The 13,514-nt window shown below is 43.8% G+C and overlaps 1 protein-coding gene across 1 annotated transcript in view; it reads right to left on the bottom strand.

Annotated features, from left to right (window-relative positions):
• ADCY2 (adenylate cyclase 2) overlaps positions 1 to 13,514 on the bottom strand; it is a 456,951-nt gene that overhangs the window by 36,614 nt on the left and 406,823 nt on the right. The window lies entirely within an intron of this gene.

Below are 13,514 nucleotides of genomic sequence, written 5' to 3' on the forward strand. Positions count from 1 at the left end.
ACACACACACACTTTAAATATATTTGCAAACCTAGATTGCATCAAGAGAAAACAAAATAATCCTTATTTTGAGAGCTCAGTAAAAGAAAAAAATCTTCCAAATGAATATAGATTTCTTACTTTATACCAAGCTCTAGCAAATATATAAAAGAATAACAGAATATTTGTAATATTTTCTTTTTACTTCTGGGATCAGTATGGATAGTTTGATTATATGATTTGTATTTTTTTTTAGTAATTATTTGCAGAAAGAGACAGTGTGCTAGGAATGAATAATCATAGGAGATACAAAAATGAAGTAGGGAACTTAACTTCTATAAGCCACTTGGACTAAGGAATAATACATCCTCTTACAGCTTTCTGGCAGGTGTTGATTCTTAGTCCTCCTTCCATGGGGTTTTGTATTACAAAGGTGTAACACAGATGGACACCCCTGGCCCACTGCCCCACCAAGTTCCTGGCCCACTTCCCCAAGAGTTCTTACCATGCTGGCTGGAGCCCTCCATCCTTACCACAATCTTGTAGGCAATGACCACAAACTCATCCTACTCGGCATGTGTGATAGTCCATTTTTTTTGTGTCAACATAAAGGTTCTGTTTTCTGGGAGAACCCTGACAAGTTCAGCAAACAAGGAGAAATCTACTTGATACCCCAGGGGAATCTTGCGGAAGCTGACAAATGATTATTCCCCACAGTAAATGAGACTTGAGAAAGAAAAGTTGATAATGTATGGACATTATGTCACATAAACAGCATAGCCTGTATTTAATCAAGTGTAAAATATCAGGTCATCAGTTTCTGCTTGTGAGTTGAACTGGTGGTGAGATTTTCCTTTTTCTCCATAGAAGATTTGAGGGCTGATGACATAGGAGAAATTGATCAAGTACCCAAGAGCGCAGGTGGGCTTTGAAGTAAGTAAACGAGGATGGAATCATGTCTCCCCTGCTCTAGTCTAGTGAGCTTGGCACCTGGGATAAACTCCTCTAAACTTCACCTTCCTCATCACCCAAAGTGGGTACTGATATCCATCGTATAGGCTGTCTTGGACAGTAAGTCAGATACTGATGTACCTGGCACACAGCCTGACACACAGGAAGCACTTTATAAATGGCACTCACGATTTTTAGTATTAACTATACAGTGATAAGGGAACGGAGCGAGGAAGCTAGAGAAAAAGATAAGAGAATGCAGGCTGGTGAATTTCATTAGCAGAATGACAGGTGGATTCTAGTAGAAAAGAGGAAACAGAATCTCCAGTCCCAGTGGCTGATGGGTGTCAGACGTAAGAGAACTCTCCAGAAAGGCTATGCTTGTACTCAGGTCTCTTTTCTCCTCCTGAGCCCAAGTGTGGCTGGAAAAAAAAAATTGAGCTCAACAGCCATAAGGAGGTCACCAGTTTCTCTCTGTGAATAAAGTGGGCTGAGAAATGTCACTTTCCTGTCTCAATAGGACAGATTTTAAGAAATGAAGATCCAAAGTTGCTTCCCTGGTGGCTCAGATGGTCAAGAAATGAAGATCCTTTTTGAACCCGTGGTATCTGTGTCTAATAGTACACTTGAAGTGACTGTGGGAGTGGATGTTTATAAACAATGCAGACTTCAGTGACTTTTAAATTCATACCCCCTTCCCCCCACCACACTGGCTACATGGACAGGATTTTTTATTTATTTTAGTTGTTCAGTCATGTCCAACTCTTTGTAACCCCATGGGCTGTAGCCAGCCAGGCTCCTCTGTCCATGGAGTTCTCCAGGCCAGAATACTGGAGTGGGTTGCCATTCCCTTCTCCAGGGGATCTTCCCCATCCAGGGATGGAATCCGGGTCTCCTGCATTGCATGCAGATTCTTTACCATCTGAGCCACCTGGGAAGGATACTGACAGGATACTGACCAGTTAATAAAAGTGGTGCAGGGAATTCCCTGGTAGTCCAGAGGTTAGGACTCTGGTGCTTTCACTGCTGGGGCTTGGGTTTGATACCTGGTTGGGGAATTAAGATCCCACAAGCCTCACAACTCAGTAAAAAAAAAAAAAAAAAAGTAGTACAACACAGCCAACACTGCCCAAGAAGCTGATGTGGGCCGTTTTTAATTTTCACATTGCTTTACGGACACTCTACTACTTTAAAATTCTAGGGGTCTGAGAAAATTGTTATGACACCCTCCACGACTGTTTCACTTATCACCCTGTAAACCTAAACTGAGAGCAAAATGTTAACTCTGAGGTCAGCATCTTACAGTAGCTTAATCAATGCAACCAATCAGAACTCAGGTCCCCAGGGAATCCCCAAATAAGGGAATGGATGCCCCATCTTTACAGAGCCGTCTCTGATCCTTCTCACTGATGGAGAGGAGGTAAGACTCTCCTTATGCAGTTCAGGGCAGGCTGGGTTTTCAGATAATCACACAGAAAATACATGCAAGCAACCTAGAGGGAAAAATCCTTTACTGGGACTCCTCACACATGTAAACGTTGGTTTAGGAGTAGAAATGACCTTCTCTACATAACTCCCAGATCCTGAGCCTTAGTGAGGAATTGTGGCAGATGGCACTGTGGACTTGGAGAAAAACCACACAAGGAAAGACTCATTGCTGGCCCAGGCAGCGCATCCGAAAGTGCAGAACTCAATGGACCTCTGAAATAATTGCGCGCAACATGGCCTATGAGTCAGACTTGGGTACCGATACACAGATGCCTTATTTCTTTCGGATGTTCTTGGTTGACTAGAAAGAACTGTAACCTGCTGTCTTGGATTTCATTTAGATTTCTCAAAAATTTCTTTGATTCATCCAGTCCCAAAGAACTGCTGACTTCAATCAGAGCCAATCTCTCCCATGTGGGCCATTCACAGGCCAGGGCTGTTGGGTTCCTGAAGCTTGAAGGATGAATTTTTCCATCTACAGGCCCATTCCTGGGTTCCTTGCTCTTACTGAACGCAGGGTAGACTGGGAGGAAGAGGAGTAGGTAGCATGTGGGGGACATCAGCACAGACAGAATAAGGTTTCGGGATGTCTTCTGGCAATGTCTAGTCAACCGGGCCGGTTGTATTAGTTTCTTGTGACTGCTGAAACCTTCTCACAGCATGGCTTAAATCAGCATAAACGTGTCACCTCACAGTTCTGGAGGCTAGACATTCAAAATCAGGGTGCCGGCAGGGCTGCCCTCCCTGTGAAACCTGCAGAGAAATCCATCCTTGTCTCATCCTGGCTTCAGTGGCTGGTTAGGCACTGTTTCATTCCAATGGCTATCTTCATCATCATGTGGTTCCCCCAACCCCATCCTATGTCTGTCTCCATATAGCTGTCTTCTTCTTTTTTTTTTTTTCAATCCACATAATTTTTTTAAAAATCACTATTTTTGGCTGTGCTGGGTCTTTGTTGCTGTGTGTAGGCTTTTTCTCTAGTTGCGATGTATGGGCTTCTCATTGAAGTGACTTCTCCAGTTGTGAAGCATAGGCTCTAGGGTGCATGGGCTTCAGTAGTTGGGGCTCCTGGGCTCTAGAGCATAGGCTCAGCAGTTGTAGTCCACGGGCTTAGTTGCTCCATGGATGTGGGATCGTCCCAGATCAGGGATCGCACCCATGTCCCCTGCACTGCAAGGTGGATTCTTAACCATCGGACCACCCTGGCCATCTTCTTATAAGGACACCAGTCATATTGGATTAGGGCCACCCTACTCTCCCTGATGGCTCAGCAGTAAAGAATCTGCCTGTAATGCAGGAGTCGCAGGAGACATGGGTTCGATCCTGGGGTGGGGAAGATCCCCTGGAGAAGGAATGGAGGCCCACTCCAGTGTTCTTGCCTGGGAAATCCCATGGAACGAGGAGCCTGGTGGGCTGCAGTCCATGGGGTGGCAGAGTCGGGCATGACTGAGCACAGGCAGCAGCACGCCAGCAGGACCACATCGTAACTAAACGCACGTGCAACGACCCTATGTCCAAATGAGGTCACCTTCTCAGCCACTGGGGGTGGGACCTCAACACACCTTCGTGTAGGTGACACAGTTCACGCATTAACAACTGTATTGGCCATTTATCCATTTATATTAAATTGACAGTCACTGGGATATGAGGTCTCTCTCTCCTTTGAGTTTTAGGGGTGAAATCCACTTTGGACTTGACCATGTTAGGGTCGTGTTGCCACTCTGTTATGAAGTGTGGAAGACAGAGCTAATATAACAGAAAGTTTCTGACTTTAGGATTCTTCGCTTGACAGTGCTAGCCAAAATGTGACCAGATAGCTTATTTTTCAGTCTGAAAAACTGGGCTCTGGAGACACAGACACCCAAATGTGCCTGTAGCCACACACTAATTTACAGCCAGCCCTCACCCTGAGGCTGTTAATGGAGCCATCGCTCTGGCCCTCAGGTTTCCAGAGGCCAAGAAAACAAAGAAACCTAACAAATTGGGTGAGGGTGATGGAAGTGCTTGGTGAACAGTCTCTAACCTAAAGGCAAACAGGTCCGTGAGATAAAAATGACATTTTCACTGCTCTCAGGGGAGAATGCAGACCAGGCATGTATCCACACACATAATATTTCAAAACTTTGTATTTTCTATACATAAGCCTCTTATTAAGAAGACGACCTCAAGAAACCGAGTTTCTGTGGTATTGGAAACAATATGCAAACGGAGGTAAAAATAAGACCTTCCCAGGCCTCTCACTGGGATCAAAAGTAGTCTGACCTCTGGGGCCCTGGTTCCTGAAGCCCATGTTTCATAAAGAAAAGATCCACAAAGAGACGATGGCTCCCGCCCCCTTCCTCCCACGTGAGACCCTCGTGTTGAACAGCTGACGATCAGTTTACTTCTGGCTATAGCTGTGTGATACCAGTAAGTTAGGAACTGCCTGGCTTTACCGACCAGACACTTCTGAACCCTCAGGCATCATCACCGTGTGCTGTGCTTAGTCACTCAGTCCTGTCCGACTCTTTACTATTCAGTCGTGTCCACTTCACTATTCTTGGCTGGAAAATTCCATGGACAGAGGAGTCTGGTGGGCTACATATGGCCCAGGGGGTGGGTCACAGAGTCAGAAATGACTGAGCAGCTAAACATCACCAGCTAAGTTAGGGCTGGGAGTGACCTGTGTAGACACTTTGTTTTATGACATATTTCATTGTGACCCTTTGGACTGTAGGCCGCCAGACTCTTCTGGAGGCATGTGGGATTCTCCAGGCAAGAATACTGGTATGGGTTGCCATTTTCTTCTCCAGGGGATCTTCCCGACCCAGGAATCAAACCCGTATCTCCTATGTCTCTTGGATTACAGGTAGATTCTTTTCCCACTGAGCCATCACTGTGAAGGGATGCAAAAAGCTCAAGTTTTGGCCAAGTGGATGCTGCTGCAAGGATGAATCTGCTGCACCTTGCTGAGCATAGGACTGGGATCTCAATTACAATGTCAGAAGATGATGCTGTCCAGAATAAAGCAAAAACACACTAGAAAGGAAATGCTGGCGTTAAAATGCAGAAGGCAAAATAAAGACGGCCAATTGCCCTGTCAGGAAATAATCTTCCAAGTCTGGCTGGAGAAGGAGTTGCTGAGATGCCTGTGTTGGTACCACTCTTCTGACGCTCCCTTCTGGTTTTCTAGTTAAACAGCATATAGCATCCTGCTGATACCTGCTCTCAGAACACTCTTCCCCTGTGGTCACCAGCACAGTGGCTGAGTCCTGGCGAGGCGACGCTGCTGGGTGATGAAGTGTGAAGATGACAGCGCAGCTAGGATTCCTGTACTCTGCTTCTCAGACTCAGCAGCCACCAAAGCACACCTATTTCCCGACGGCTGATCTGCTTGTTTCCAATGACTGCCAGGACTGTGGTCAGACAGGAGAGTTCTAAAACAGCTCAGTCATTTAAAAAGATAAACCATTCCTTTCCAGTGGTGGGAGATGCATCATATGGGCTTCCCTGGTGGCTCAGTGATAAAGAATACACCTGCCAGTGACTGCCGACACAGGAGACATGGGTTCAATCCATGGGTTGGGAAGATCCCGTGGAGAAGGAAATGGCAACTACAGTATTCTTGGCTGGAAAATTCCATGGACAGAGGAGTCTGGTGGGTTACAGTCTAGGAGGTCACAGAGTCGGACATGACTGAATGACTAAACTTCACCAGCCGAGTCAGGGCTGGAAGTGACCTGTGTAGACACTTTGTCTTTTGACATATTTCAGTTACTTTCATTCTAGTTTTATTGAAATATAACTGGCTGTGTAAGTTTGAGGTGTGCACTGTGTTTTGATACACTTACTTATTGGAAAATGTTTATCACCATAGCGTTAGCTATCACGCTCATCACCTCAGCTCAGTTCAGATCAGTTCAGTTGCTCAGTCGAGTTTGACTCTTTGCCACCCCATGGACTGCAGCACACCAGGCTTCCCTGTCCATCACCAACTCCTAGAGCTTGCTCAAACTCATGTCCACCAGGTTGGTGATGCCATCCAACCATCTCAACCTCTGTTTTCCCCTTATCCTCCTACCTTCAATCTTTCCCAGCACCAGGGTCTTTTCTAATGAGTCAACTCTTTATATAAGGTGGCCAAAATATTGAAACATCAGCTTCAGCATCAGTCCTTCCAATGAATATTCAGGGTTGATTTCCTATAGAATTGACTGGTTTTATCTCCTTGCAGTCCAAGGGACTCTCAAGAGTCTTCTCCAATACCACAGTTCAAAAGCATCGGGTCTTTGGTGCTCAGCTTTAGTCCAACTCTCACATCCATACGTGGCTACTGGAAAAACCATAACTGACTAGATGGACCACTGTTGGCAAAGCGATGTCTCTGCTTTTTAATACACTATTTTAAGTTGGAATAGTTTTTCTTTCAAGGAGCAAACGTCTTTTAATTTCATGGCTGTGGTCACCATCTGCAGTGATTTTGGGGCCCAAGAAAATAAAGTCTTTCACTGTTTCCATTGTTTCCCCATCTATTTGCCATGAAGTGATAGGACTGCATGCCATTATCTTCGTTTTTTGAATGTTGAGTTTTAAGCCAGATCTTTCACTCTCTGCTTTTACTTTCATCAAGAGGCTCTTTAGTTCTTCTTCACTTGCTGCCATAAGGGTGGTGTCATCTGCATATCTGAAGTTATTGATACTTTTCCTGGCATTCTTGATTCCAGCACGTGCTTCATCCAGCCTGGCATTTTGCATGATGTACTCTGCATATAAGTTGAATAAGCAGGGTGACAATATACATCTTTGATGTATTTGTCTCCCAATTTGGAACCAGTCTATGTCTGGTTTTAACTGTTGCTTCTTGACCTGCAAACAGATTTCTCAGGAGGCAGGTAAGGTGGTCTGGTATTCCCATCTCTTTAAGAATTTTCCACAGTTTGTTTTACCACAAAAACTTTCCACAATTTTCCACAGTGAAAGGCTTTAGTGCAGTCAATAAAGCAGAAGTAGATGTTTTTCTGGAATTCTCTTGCTTTTTTGATAAGCAACGGATGTTGACACTTTGATCTCTAGTTCTTCTGCCTTTTCTAAATCTGCTTTGAACATCTGGAAGTTCTCGGTTCACATACTGTTGAAGCCTGGCTTGGAGAAATTTGAGCATTACTTTGCTAGTGTGTGAGATAAGCACAGTTGTATGGTAGTTTAAACATTCTTTGGCATTGCCTTTCTTTGGGATTGGAATGAAAACTGACCTTTTCCAGTCCTGTGGCCACTGCTGAGTTTTCCCAATTTGCTGGCATATTGAGGGCAGTCCTTACACAGCATCATCCTTTAGGATTTGAAATAGCTCAACTGGAATTCCATCATCTCCACTAGCTTTTTTTGTAGTGATGTTTCCTAAGGCCCACTTGACTTTGCACTCCAGGATATCTGGCTCTAGGTGAGTGATTCACACCACTGTGGTTATCTGGGTCATGAAGATCTTTTTTGTATAATTCTTCTGTGTATTCTTGCCACCTCTTCTTTGTATCTCTGCTTCTCTTAGGTCCATACCATTTCTGTCCTTTATTGTGCCCATCTTTGCATGAAATGTTCCCTTTGTTTCTCTAATTTTCTTTGAAGAGATCTCTAGTCTTTCCCATTCTATTCTTTTCCTCGATTTGTTTACATTGATCACTTAGGAAAGCTCTCTTATCCCTCCTTGATATTCTTTGGAACTCTGCATTCAGATGTATATATCTTTCCTTTTCTCCTTTGCCTTTCTTTCCTCTTCTTTTCTCAGCTATTTGTAAGTCCTCCTCAGACAACCATTTTGCTTTTTGCATTTCTTTTTCTTCAGGATGGTCTTGATCACAGCCTCCTGTACAATGTCATGAACCTCGGTTTATAGTTCTTCAGGCACTCTGTCTATCAGATCTAATACCTTGAATCTATTTGTCACGTCCACTGAATAATGGTAAGGGATTTGATTTAAGTCATCACCTCAAGTGATTACCATCTCCTTTTTGTGGTGAGAACACTGAAAATCTATTCTTTTGCAACTTTCAAGTATATAATACAGTATGATTACCTGTAGTCACCACACTGTCCCTTAGCTTGTCAAAACATATATTCATCTTATAACTGGAAGCTTGTGACTTTTGACCAATTATCTCTCCACTTTCTCCCACTCCCAGCTCCTGGTAACCACCATTCTACTCTCTGTTTCTGTGAGTTCAGCTTTCTTAGACTTTACATATAAGTGAGATTATACAGTATTTGTCTCTCTGTCCAACTTATTTCACTAAGCATGATGCCCTCAGGGTCCATCCATGTTGTTGCAAATGGAGGATTTCTTTTTGTCTCATGGCTGAGGAAAAAATACCCCCTTATTTCCTTTTCTCCACATCCTTGCCAACACTTTTTATCTGTTGTCTTTTTGATGACAGCCATTCTAAGGAGAGTGAGGAAGTATTTTATTGTGATCTTGATATGCATTTCTCTGATTGTAATACTGAGCATTTTTTTACATACTGTTGTCCATTTGTATGTCTTCTTTGGAAAATGTCTATTCAACTCTTCTGCCTACTTTCAAATTGATTTTTTACACTGAATTCTACGAGTTCTTTGTGTATTTTGGATATTAATCCATTATCAGATATATTACTGGCAAATAGTTTCTCCCATTCCATAGGTTCCTTTTTCATTTCATTGACAGTTTCTTTTGCTAATCAGAAGCTTTTCAGTTTGATGAGTTTCACTCACTTATTTTAGCTTTTGTTGCTTGTGTTTTTGGTGTCATATCCAAACAAATCATTGTCAAGACCAATGTCAAGGAGCTTTTCCCCCTTATGCTTTCTTTCAGGAATTTAAAGTTTTCACATCTTATATTTATAAGTATCTTATCCATTTCAAATTAATGTTTCTTAGTGGTGTATAATAGGGGTCCACCCTCATTCTTATGCATGTGGTATTCAATTTTTCCAATGCCATTTATTAAAGAGACTATCCTTTTATTACTGAGTACTATTGACCCCCTTGTCAAATATTAGTTTATTGCATATGCAAGGGGTTATTTATGGGCTTTGTATTCTGTTCCATTGGTCTGTGTCTATTTTTATGTCAGTGCCATACAGTTTTAATTACTGTAGCTTTGCAGTAGCAAGAATCCCTTAGAAGAAATGGAATCGCCCTCATAGTCAACAAGACTCTGAAATGCAGTACATGGATGCAATCTCAAAAATGACAGAATGATCTCTATTCATCTCCAAGGTAAACCATTCAATATTACAGTAATCCAAGTCTATGCCCCAACCACTAATGCCAAAGAAGCTGAAGTTGAAAGGTTCTATGAAGACCTACAAGACCTTCTAGAACTAACACCCAAAAAAGATGTCTTTTTCATCATAGGGGGCTGGAATGCAAAAGTAGGAAATCAAGAGATAATGTGGAGTTAACAGGCAAGTTTGGCCTTGAAGTATAAAATGAAGCAGGGCAAAGTCTATCAGAGTTCTGCCAAGAGAACACACTGTCATAGCAAACATCCTCTTGCAACAACACAAGAGGCAACTCTACACATGGACATCACCAGATGGTCAACACCGAAATCCGATTGATTATATTCTTTGCAGACAAAGATGGAGAAGCTCTATACAGTCAGCAAGAACAAGACCACACTGACTGTGGCTCAGATCATGAACTCCTTATTGCAAAATTCAGACTGAAATTGAAGAAGGTGGTCTCTCCTTGGCCCTCAGATTGGGGCCAGCTTTCTGTGCATGCCCAAGAGCTGTTGGTCCAAGCTCCCTCTCCATGCTGCCATTAGGAAGGAATATGCACAGGGACTTGGCCATAGGGTGGGGGTGTGTGTGAAGCATGTGGCTCAATGGGGGTCCCCATGGGCCAGCTGGGGGGAATCTGTGAGTGAGGTGCTCCCAGTGGCTTGTGGGTAGGCTTCTTGACAAAGGCAGTGATGCAGTGAGTAGGATCTGCATTCCCTTAAAGCCCTCTGAGAGTCCTATCTGCCTCTCTCCCAGCTTGGTAGCGCCCTACACAGCTGGGAAGCCGGGTGCTCACAGAAGAAGTCACAGGCTGAGAAGATCCCTCTTGGACCGAAGCTGTGCCATCTTGGTGGAGGTGGGGTGGTATGGACAGAGTCAGACTGTTTCTCTTATTCACTTCTTATGTCCAAATTCACATTTTTTTGCTCCAGTGTGGTGCTAGAACTTCTCCTCTGAAAACCTGGCCTTCCACAAAGGCACTGTCATCCATGGGTCAGTGGCTAAGAGTGTTTCCAGGGGCTCCATGTCTGAGAGTGGCTGAAGTCGGATGACACGTCACTGCAGTGTCCGCAGCCAGGATTAAGGTCTGTATGCCTGCTGCCAGACATGTGGATGGGTGAGATTCCTCCTGGATCCAGTTTGGCACTGGATCCCACAGCTCCGACCAAGGCACTTCTGTCCACAGGGATTACAAACAAATTATTGTTGGGGACAAACATGAGGGATGTCTTATTCTGCCATGATGCTGATGTCACTCCTCCCCTATCTTTTTGGATCTCCACGGTTCTTCAAGGTCTGTCCAATATTACAGTCAACTCTGGACCACTTAACCAGCTCCCAGTCAACAGGTTCACTCAGTTCCAAGGCAGGATGTAGGAACTCAACCCACAAGTCGCCTTTTGGTTTTCTGGATAGACATACTTTTCTAACAGAGAGATTTTGTAAGTTCTTGAGAGCAGAGAGTACATTTTACTCATCTCCATGTGCTTGGGCTCCAGCATCAGGCCTGGAATACACAGCGTGTTCAATGAAACTGTGCTGTAAAAAAGGAATGAATGGACAAATGGTTGTGTCAGTTTGAAACTTAATGGGTTTCATTTCTAGACACTATTCCTTCTCCTGGCTGGACACAGATGCACTGGAATCCTACACAGTCTTCTGGAGGCGGCCTGGTGTCATCCAAGGACAAAGGGCTTAAAGCCTCATGCTTTTTCTGAGTGTTATGCACAAATGCCAAGCAAAACATCCTGGGATTGCATAGCATGAACATAATGTGGGTTAGGCTCATGCTTAGAAAAAGCCCTGGAAGCAGCTGCAGGTCGAGAGAGATGATGAAAGTGGGGCTGGAGAGGTAATGCTGGCCTTTTGCTATGGAGATAAGATGCAGTCTGATTAACGCGGTCATCGTTTCATCCTGCGGAGAAGAGTGGTTTGAAGTGGGACATGATGGATACGTCAGTGTGACACCATGGGGGCTGGCGCATCAGATACCACAGGGCTGTGCGCCGGGCTTTAGTCTCCTCCACTGGAGGGCTGATGACAAGATGGCTGTATCCTGCCTAGTCTGGGAGTTCAGGCTCTCTGCAACCTCTTTCCTCCTCTCATTCTAAAATCAAACAAAACAAACAAAAAAAATGGCCTACAAACTGAGTATCTTCCTGCAAATGGGTCCAAATCACAGAGCATTTTCTTTTTTAGGTTAGATAGCAAAGGAGCTCATTAATGGTTGCTTTTTATAGGATAAAAGAAAGCTTGGTAGAATTTGTGTAGCCCTAGGACAACTTTCTTTGGTTGTTGCTGTTGTTAAATTAGGCAACTCAGATCACTGACCTCCTTACTTTTACGTCTCGGCTCTGCTACCAGTGGTGTCGGCCACAGAGAAACAAACACGTGTTCTGTAGTTTCTAGAGATGGCGCTGGGTGGGGGGAGAGGGGAACTGGGAAGGGGGAGGGACACTGAGATATTAAATTTGAAAGTAATTTAAATCTTTTCAATATTAACTTGGATATATTTTGGGCTTGAATACAAAGGTGGCATACTGTTTTCATTTAAAGAGGAGCCCTCCAAGAGAGACGTCAGATGTTTGGAATACCTCCGGGCCACCTCCCTCTGGGGTGGGCATGCACTATTCTTTCTCCTGAGCACAATGAATGCTGCGGTCCTTCCTCTAGGAGCCCCTTTGCATTGGGCTCCTCATCAGTTGATACATAGTTGGGATACTGTCAAAACATTATAATATGCCAAATTCTAGCCACTGGATTTTCCATGAGACACAGAAAAAACAGAATGCAGAACCATACTGAAGGTGCTTGACTTGGCTCCACTGCTATGGAGTATTTCCATCGTCCTCTTTGGTATGGAGCTGTTGCTAAGGTCACCAAGTTAAATGACATGACAATCCAGAGCTTCTCCTTGGAAGAAGAAATAATAACCCACTCCAGTATTCTTACCTGGAGAATCCCATGGACAGAGGAGCCTGGTGGGCTACAGTCTATGAAGCTGCAGAAAGCTGGACATGACTGAGTGACTAAGCATGCATCAGAACTTCTGAATGATGCTGGGCACTAAATATAACATGCTTAGTTATACACATTATTTATATGCTGCCCCAAAGTATTTATTTTATTAGGCTCAGGATCCACATAGAGCTGGTTAACAGGCTGGACTCCAGGTTAATCCTCTGTTCAGACTCTCGATTCCCCACCTTTAGAAGAGAAGGCATATTTCTAGTATTCAGGTGAGTTAACATAATGACTGGGTCCACATGAAATATTAACATTCATCCCCTGATATTTTTCAGCTCTGTAAGAATAAAAACGCATGGGAAAAATCTGACAATGTCTTGCAGAGCCTGTAACAAGCCTTTGTCAGCAGAAGGAAAAGTGTCTTCAGAAAAAAACAGCTTCTGGCAATATCAGTGATTAACACCATCACTATCACCATGTAGAGGCTCTGTAATGGTGCTGGCTGAGGGGTCCGGAAGACGGTGCCATGGACTGGAATCCGAATCATTGATTGATTGATTTAGCAATGCATCTTGTACCCCAGATGACACAGAGGACTGTTGTAAATGCCAAAGTATCAGGATATGGATTTTTCCAGACCTCCTAAAGATCGGACACTTCTGAGCTTCTTTCACCACGAGATCACTGATCATAGTCATGTGATGGCAAGTGAGGTACTGGGACTCTGCTGGCCTCCAATCGAATGGAGTTTTAATGGCACACTCTCTCAAGTTGACTCTTTTTTTGTTCTGTAAAGTTGGTTTTCTGCGCTCATGAATCTGTATGAATATCTTTGATATCATTTTCTGAATTTTCATGGGTCTGCTGGCTTTCTAGTGCACAATTCTGCTT

This window comes from Bubalus bubalis, chromosome 19 (genome assembly GCF_019923935.1).
Source record: "Bubalus bubalis isolate 160015118507 breed Murrah chromosome 19, NDDB_SH_1, whole genome shotgun sequence".
NCBI lineage: Eukaryota > Metazoa > Chordata > Mammalia > Artiodactyla > Bovidae > Bubalus > Bubalus bubalis.